The following is an 8,808-nucleotide window of genomic DNA, read 5'->3' on the forward strand; positions in this document are numbered from 1 at the left end:
TATGAGGAAGCCGACTGGACGTGTGTGTAGCTAGGAGCTGTGTGGGTATAGCTAGGAGCTATGAGTGTGAACCGTGAATAAAGCCTGTACCAAGTATTGCCTCTTCTCCTCCTCACTTAACGGTCACGGGAGCGGGCTGTTACAATATGTTTGTTTATGTTTCCTTGTACATGTAAAGTGAAGGACAAGTGAATGTCTTGTAAAGTATTGTACAGAATATATATTTTCAAGAATGTAAACATACTGTAATCCTATTAGAGCAAAATGGAGGATTTCCTTGAGACAGAGCATGCGCTGTTGTCCACCAGATGACTGATCCTACCTCATGTCCTTTGTCAAAAATACAGTAAACCTGGCTGTTACTCCAAATCTGTCTGGCTCCGAGAGATTCCTTTACCCAGGCGACACAACACAGAGGTCACACGTGCGTGGGCATTTCAGTCAGGACCACTTTAGTTCAAATTAAAGCTTTTATTTGCACGTTATATTTGGCGGTATGGCTCTGTTCTGGAGGCTCCCTGCCCTTCCATGAACAGTTACACCATGGAATAGCCTTCAGATTGAAAGAGGGCGGTGCCCTGTTTGAGTTGAGCCAATCGAATGTGTCCGCTGAGCCGTCACCCTGTGGGCTGGGTTTAAGCAGGGCATGACCATGTGACCTGCCTGAACTACCGCAATGCTCTGTGTGTGTGTGTGTGTGTGTGTGTGTGTGTGTGTGCGTGCGTGTGTGTGTGTGTGTGTGTGTGCTTGACTATGACGGCAGGGACAGCCCCTCCTACTCTGCCTCTGTTACAGGACGGCAGGGACAGCCCCTCCTACTCTTTCTGTTATAGGACAGCAGGGACAGCCCCTCCTACTCTGCCTGTTACAGGACGGCAGGAACAGCCCCTCCTACTCTGCCTGTTACAGGACGGCAGGAACAGCCCCTCCTACTCTCTCTGTTACAGGACGGCAGGAACAGCCCCTCCTACTCTCTCTGTTACAGGACGGCAGGAACAGCCCCTCCTACTCTCTCTGTTACAGGACGGCAGGAACAGCCCCTCCTACTCTCTCTGTTACAGGACGGTCCTACTCTCTCTGTTACAGGACGGCAGGAACAGCCCCTCCTACTCTCTCTGTTACAGGACGGCAGGAACAGCCCCTCCTACTCTCTCTGTTACAGGACGGCAGGAACAGCCCCTCCTACTCTCTCCGTTACAGGACGGCAGGGACAGCCCCTCCTACTCTTTCCGTTACAGGACGGCAGGAACAGCCCCTCCTACTCTCTCTGTTACAGGACGGCAGGGACAGCCCCTCCTACTCTCTCTGTTACAGGACGGCAGGAACAGCCCCTCCTACTCTGCCTGTTACAGGACGGCAGGGACAGCCCCTCCTACTCTCTCTGTTACAGGACGGCAGGGTCAGCCCCTCCTACTCTCTCTGTTACAGGACGGCCGGAACAGCCCCTCCTACTCTGCCTGTTACAGGACGGCAGGGACAGCCCCTCCTACTCTCTCTGTTACAGGACGGCAGGAACAGCCCCTCCTACTCTGCCTGTTACAGGACGGCAGGGACAGCCCCTCCTACTCTGCCTGTTACAGGACGGCAGGGACAGCCCCTCCTACTCTCTCTGTTACAGGACGGCAGGGACAGCCCCTCCTACTCTCTCTGTTACAGGACGGCAGGAACAGCCCCTCCTACTCTCTCTGTTACAGGACGGCAGGAACAGCCCCTCCTACTCTCTCTGTTACAGGACGGCAGGGACAGCCCCTCCTACTCTGCCTGTTACAGGACGGCAGGGACAGCCCCTCCTACTCTGCCTGTTACAGGACGGCAGGGACAGCCCCTCCTACTCTCTCTGTTACAGGACGGCAGGAACAGCCCCTCCTACTCTCTCTGTTACAGGACGGCAGGGACAGCCCCATCTACTCTGCCTGTTACAGGACGGCAGGAACAGCCCCTCCTACTCTCTCTGTTACAGGACGGCAGGAACAGCCCCTCCTACTCTCTCTGTTACAGGACGGCAGGGACAGCCCCTCCTACTCTCTCTGTTACAGGACGGCAGGAACAGCCCCTCCTACTCTGCCTGTTACAGGACGGCAGGAACAGCCCCTCCTACTCTCTCTGTTACAGGACGGCAGGGACAGCCCCTCCTACTCTGCCTGTTACAGGACGGCAGGAACAGCCCCTCCTACTCTCTCTGTTACAGGACGGCAGGGACAGCCCCTCCTACTCTCTCTGTTACAGGATGGCAGGAACAGCCCCTCCTACTCTGCCTGTTACAGGATGGCAGGGACAGCCCCTCCTACTCTGCCTGTTACAGGATGGCAGGAACAGCCCCTCCTACTCTCTCTGTTACAGGACGGCAGGAACAGCCCCTCCTACTCTCTCTGTTACAGGACGGCAGGGACAGCCCCTCCTACTCTCTCTGTTACAGGACGGCAGGGACAGCCCCTCCTACTCTGCCTGTTACAGGACGGCAGGAACAGCCCCTCCTACTCTCTCTGTTACAGGACGGCAGGAACAGCCCCTCCTACTCTCTCTGTTACAGGACGGCAGGAACAGCCCCTCCTACTCTCTGTTACAGGACGGCAGGAACAGCCCCTCCTACTCTCTCTGTTACAGGATGGCAGGAACAGCCCCTCCTACTCTCTGTTACAGGACGGCAGGAACGGCCCCTCCTACTCCCTCCGTTACAGGACGGCAGGGACAGCCCCTCCTACTCTCTCTGTTACAGGACGGCAGGAACAGCCCCTCCTACTCTCTGTTACAGGACGGCAGGAACAGCCCCTCCTACTCTCTGTTACAGGACGGCAGGAACAGCCCCTCCTACTCTGCCTGTTACAGGACGGCAGGGACAGCCCCTCCTACTCTCTCTGTTACAGGACGGCAGGAACAGCCCCTCCTACTCTCTGTTACAGGACGGCAGGAACAGCCCCTCCTACTCTGCCTCTGTTACAGGACGGCAGGAACAGCCCCTCCTACTCTCTCTGTTACAGGACGGCAGGAACAGCCCCTCCTACTCTCTGTTACAGGACGGCAGGAACAGCCCCTCCTACTCTCTCTGTTACAGGACGGCAGGAACAGCCCCTCCTACTCTGTTACAGGTCGGCAGGAACAGCCCCTCCTACTCTCTCTGTTACAGGACGGCAGGAACAGCCCCTCCTACTCTCTCTGTTACAGGACGGCAGGAACAGCCCCTCCTACTCTCTGTTACAGGACGGCAGGAACAGCCCCTCCTACTCTCTCTGTTACAGGACGGCAGGAACAGCCCCTCCTACTCTCTCTGTTACAGGACGGCAGGAACAGCCCCTCCTACTCTCTGTTACAGGACGGCAGGAACAGCCCCTCCCTGGCTGCCACCCTTCTCTCTTTCTTTTACGCCTCTTCTTCGTCCTCCACCGTCAGCTCTGCTGCTGATTCTTAGTGTAGCTCGTAAAGACAAGATTGTAGTCGTTGAATTGGGCCAGCTGACGGTCAACACACTTATAGCCCTCGAGTTCCTGCGCAGAAGAAAATACGATGCGACATTTGGAACTCTGATTTACAAAAAGTGTTGTGACAAATTTCCCCGACTTGAAGACGTCCACCACCTTCCTGACCAGATCATCATAGGACGTCTGGGAGAGATTGGTTTCAAAGCTGACATAAGAGAAGTCTGGTTCTGGAGTGATGTGGATGGTCCAATACGTTCCATCCATCTTCATTCCATTCATTGAGTATCCACAAGGGTTGAACATTGTGGCGTCAATCACAGAACCTGGTATCAGGTCACAAATTCCACTCGTACGAGTGACATCATTTGCAGAAACACCGTCTTTCAGGTAGAACTGGGCCATAATCGCTGGATCAAGGTCACTCATCAGAACCTCCAGGGTCTGATCCGCATGCTTGTTCTCCCAGTACTCTGGTAAGTCCAGGGTAAACAGGTACCAGCAGTCAGAGTTCAAACGTCCGATACAGTATGCTGCTCCATTTGGGAAAATCTGGCTGAGAAATTCCACTTCTTCCTGGAAGTTTCGATGAGGGAACTCTTGATGGGTCGGCTTCATGAAGTTCTTGCGAGAGTAGAAGAAATTCTCAATGGCATCTAAGCCGGAGTACTCCCTGGCGAGTTCCAGCAGAGGCGCCAGTGCTTGCAGTAAGAGGGTGGTTCCACATGTCTTCAAAATGAAACGACTCTTGGAGACAAACATGCTACTCTCACTGAGTATATAAGCTTCCCGCTTGTCCGTCTTTGTCACACTTATGATCAAACAATTCACATTCTTCAAAAGCTTGTCCCACTCAAACCTTGGGATGGTTCGGAGGTCCACAGTTCCTTTGGTCTCATCCTGCTGTGAGAACCACACCTCCAAAAGCTTCTCGGTCCCCTCGAAGAAGTGTGCACCATTCTCTACCATCGTGAAACAACAGAGCTTAACAGTTTTCGATAATACTTGATAATACTTCCTCAATTAGTATAATTTATTAAGAGTACTGTTAGCTTGTGCTAGCTAATATCGCCAGACATACTGTGTAGAGCCAGCTGGGTTGATCGAGGTCTCGAGTTGCGCTAGTTGGACCAATACTACAGATAACCTCTGCACGGAAGGATTTATGATGATGTCACAATGACTATGAATGATATCACGGTGATGTCACCAGTGATGTCACTCGAGCACTCGATGATGATGTCATCAGTCACTTGAGCAATTGGGATATGTCATCCGTGATGATGTCACTCGAGCAATGATTGCTCGATCACTGATGACATCACTGATTAAATCGCAATTGCTCGATCTCTGAATCCATCATAACTGATGACATAATACTAATGCCAAGCGACTACAAGAATTCAGCCCGGTATTAACTAATTCCCCACTATTGCAACCCGTCTTTTCATCGCCATGCGATAGACACCCCTCTTGGCCGCCTCATGAAGTGCTACTACTCCTATAATCGCCCGCGAGCGGAGTGAGTTATTGTCATACAAAACCAGCAAGCGTTCTCCACAAAAAGCTCCCTTTATCGAGGAAGCTCATAAAACACATCCAGCCTGGTGCCTCAAAGCGGTCCAACGAACAACTTCCCCGCGAGCTCCACATACTGTCAGAGACCTCCACACATCAAGCACACTGTCACAGACCTCCACGCATCAAGCACAACTGTCACAGACCTCCACACATCAATCACACTGTCACATACCTCCACACATCAATCACAACTGTCACATACCTCCACACATCAATCATAACTGTCACATACCTCCACACATCAATCACACTGTCACATACCTCCACACATCAAGCACAACTGTCACAGACCTCCACACATCAAGCACAACTGTCACATGCCTCCACACATCAATCACAACTGTCACAGACCTCCACACATCAATCATAACTGTCACACATTAAGCACAACTGTCACAGACCTCCACACATCAATCATAACTGTCACATACCTCCACACATTAAGCACAACTGTCACAGACCTCCACACATCAAGCACAACTGTCACATGCCTCCACACATCAATCACAACTGTCACAGACCTCCACACATCAATCATAACTGTCACATACCTCCACACATCAATCACAACTGTCACAGCCCTCCACACATCAATCACAACTGTCACAGACCTCCACACATCAATCACAACTGTCACATACCTCCACACATCAATCACAACTGTCACAGACCTCCACACATCAAGCACAACTGTCACAGACCTCCACACATCAATCACAACTGTCACAGACCTCCACACATCAAGCACAACTGTCACATACCTCCACACATCAAGCACATTGTCACAGACCTCCACACATCAAGCACACTGTCACATACCTCCACACATCAATCACAACTGTCACAGACCTCCACACATCAATCATAACTGTCACAGACCTCCACACATCAATCACAACTGTCACAGACCTCCACACATCAAGCACAACTGTCACAGACCTCCACACATCAATCATAACTGTCACAGACCTCCACACATCAAGCACACTGTCACAGACCTCCACACATCAATCACAACTGTCACATACCTCCACACATCAATCACAACTGTCACATACCTCCCCACATCAATCATAACTGTCACATACCTTCACACATCAATCACACTGTCACATACCTCCACACATCAATCACAACTGTCACAGACCTCCACACATCAATCACAACTGTCACAGACCTCCACACATCAATCATAACTGTCACATACCTCCACACATCAAGCACAACTGTCACATACCTCCACACATCAATCACAACTGTCACAGACCTCCACCCATCAATCACAACTGTCACAGACCTCCACACATCAAGCACACTGTCACAGACCTCCACACATCAATCACAACTGTCACAGACCTCCACACATCAAGCACAACTGTCACATACCTCCACACATCAATCACAACTGTCACATACCTCCACACATCAATCACAACTGTCACAGACCTCCACACATCAATCACAACTGTCACAGACCTCCACACATCAATCATAACTGTCACAGACCTCCACACATCAATCACAACTGTCACAGACCTCCACACATCAATCATAACTGTCACAGACCTCCACAAATCAATCACAACTGTCACATACCTCCCCACATCAATCATAACTGTCACAGACCTCCACACATCAAGCACAACTGTCACATACCTCCACACATCAATCACAACTCTCACAGACCTCCACACATCAAGCACGACTGTTCGAGTGACATCACAGTTGGGCAATTCACAGTTGGGCAAGGGGAGTAGAGGTACAGAATATACAGTAGTGAAACAGTGCATGGATGGATCCAGAAGGAGGCGGTAATGCAACATAAAGGATGCCAACTGCCATAATACACCACCGAAGAAGAAGAAAAAATGTGGGCAACTGCTAATCTACCAGGTATCTACATTAAAATGTAGCATCACTACTTTGAAGCTATCCCCAAAGAAATGTAGTTAAGTTACCACCACGCTACATAGTTAAGCTAGTAACTGCTACTTGTAACTAACCACTGCCCATTGCCCAACACTGCATTTATGTCTATATGCAGTGACCTCATGGTAGACATCAGTTCACAGGACATTTTGACATAATCGCTGATGATGTCACTGTTGACGATATCATCAGTGATTTATTGAACTCGGTGATGTCATCAGTAAGTCACTCGAGCACTCGATGATAATTTCATCAGTGATGTCACTCGAGCAATTGTAATGTCATCAGTGATTGCTGTCATCACTGACATCATGGGTGATGATGAACGCCGCCATATTAGTGAGAACATTCATATGGGTCAGTCAATCAGTCACTCAGTCAGTGATTGTGACATAATCAGTGATGTCATATATCTAAGCGACATCATCAGTGATGTCATAAATCCTTCCCTCAAGGCTGTGACCGGTAGCGGTTTTCCACAATTCAATCTGCCTCTAGTTACGTGTCAGAAGCATGGCGGAAAGCGAATTGAACGTTGACAGCATCATTTCTCGATTGCTGGAACTGCGAGGATGTCGTCCAGGGAAGACTCTACCGATCACAGAGGAGGAGGTGCGGGGCCTCTGCATCAAATCCCGGGAGATTTTCCTCAGCCAGCCTATCCTGCTGGAGCTGGCAGCTCCGCTCAAAATCTGTGGTGATATCCATGGACAATACACAGATTTGCTGAGGCTATTTGAGTATGGCGGCTTCCCTCCAGAGGCCAACTACCTGTTCCTGGGGGATTACGTAGACAGAGGGAAACAGTCACTGGAGACCATCTGCCTGCTGCTGGCCTACAAGGTCAAATACCCAGAAAATGTATTCTTGCTCCGTGGGAACCACGAGTCCGCCTCCATTAACCGCTACTACGGCTTCTATGATGAGTGCAAGCGCAGAGTCAACATAAAACTCTGGAAGACCTTCACAGACTGTTTTAACTGTCTTCCCATTGCTGCCATTATCGATGAGAAGATCTTCTGCTGCCATGGAGGTCTCTCACCTGATCTACAGTCCATGGAGCAAATTCGCCGCATCATGAGACCCACTGATGTCCCAGATAATGGCCTGCTGTGTGACCTGCTGTGGTCAGACCCAAATAAAGACGTGCAGGGCTGGGGGCAGAACGACCGGGGAGTGTCGTTCACCTTCGGCTGCGATGTGGTCCGAGAGTTCCTCAACCGCCACGACCTGGACCTCATCTGCCGAGCTCATCAGGTCGTTCAAGACGGCTATGAGTTCTTTGCCAGACGACAGCTGGTGACGCTGTTCTCTGCCCCCAACTACTGTGGGGAGTTTGACAACGCGGGCGGCATGATGAGCGTGGACGAGTCCCTCATGTGCTCCTTTCAGATCCTGAAGCCGTCGGAGAAAAAAACAAAGTGCCAATACGCGGGAGTGAGTTCGGTACGTCCCGTCACCCCGCCACCCCCTACCGCTCAAGCCCCGAAGAAGAGGTGAGTAGCCGGCCTGCACCCCGACTCTCCTGCCCCACTCTTAAGCTGTGTTCACACAGAGATATTTATTTTCCGCTCTGTCGCTCGATTCAACCCTTTGGAATCACTCTGTCGCTGTGTTTAAATCGCTTGTCAACAGGCACACGAATTGACGGACATCTGGGGGCTATAACGTTACACAATGTCATGTTTGTCCGAGCCACTGTAGTTGTTTACAAGCTAAGCCTATCAGCGTGCTCCTAACGCAAGCTCTATACTGGTAGTACAAACTTCACTTCATGTCAGCTGTTAGCCTGTCAATCAGCTGTCAATGTGGTTTGTTGCCACACAATAAACCAGCGGTTTGTTCCAAGCCAGTGTGATCCTTGACTCACTCTCACACGGCAGCC

The 8,808-nt window shown here is 50.8% G+C and overlaps 2 pseudogenes across 2 annotated transcripts; one reads left to right on the forward strand and one right to left on the reverse strand.

The window, feature by feature from the left end:
• Nucleotides 1–3,383: 3,383 nt before the first annotated feature.
• LOC310776845 (S-adenosylmethionine decarboxylase proenzyme pseudogene) lies at nt 3,384–4,382 on the reverse strand (annotated as a pseudogene). The gene has a single exon. The product of its transcript is annotated as an S-adenosylmethionine decarboxylase proenzyme pseudogene (transcript).
• Nucleotides 4,383–7,436: 3,054 nt separating this feature from the next.
• LOC310777571 (serine/threonine-protein phosphatase PP1-beta catalytic subunit pseudogene) lies at nt 7,437–8,423 on the forward strand (annotated as a pseudogene). The gene has a single exon. The product of its transcript is annotated as a serine/threonine-protein phosphatase PP1-beta catalytic subunit pseudogene (transcript).
• The last annotated feature ends 385 nt before the right edge of the window (nt 8,424–8,808 follow it).

The sequence above is a fragment of the Poromitra crassiceps genome (assembly GCF_964638095.1).
Source record: "Poromitra crassiceps genome assembly, chromosome: 5".
NCBI lineage: Eukaryota > Metazoa > Chordata > Actinopteri > Beryciformes > Melamphaidae > Poromitra > Poromitra crassiceps.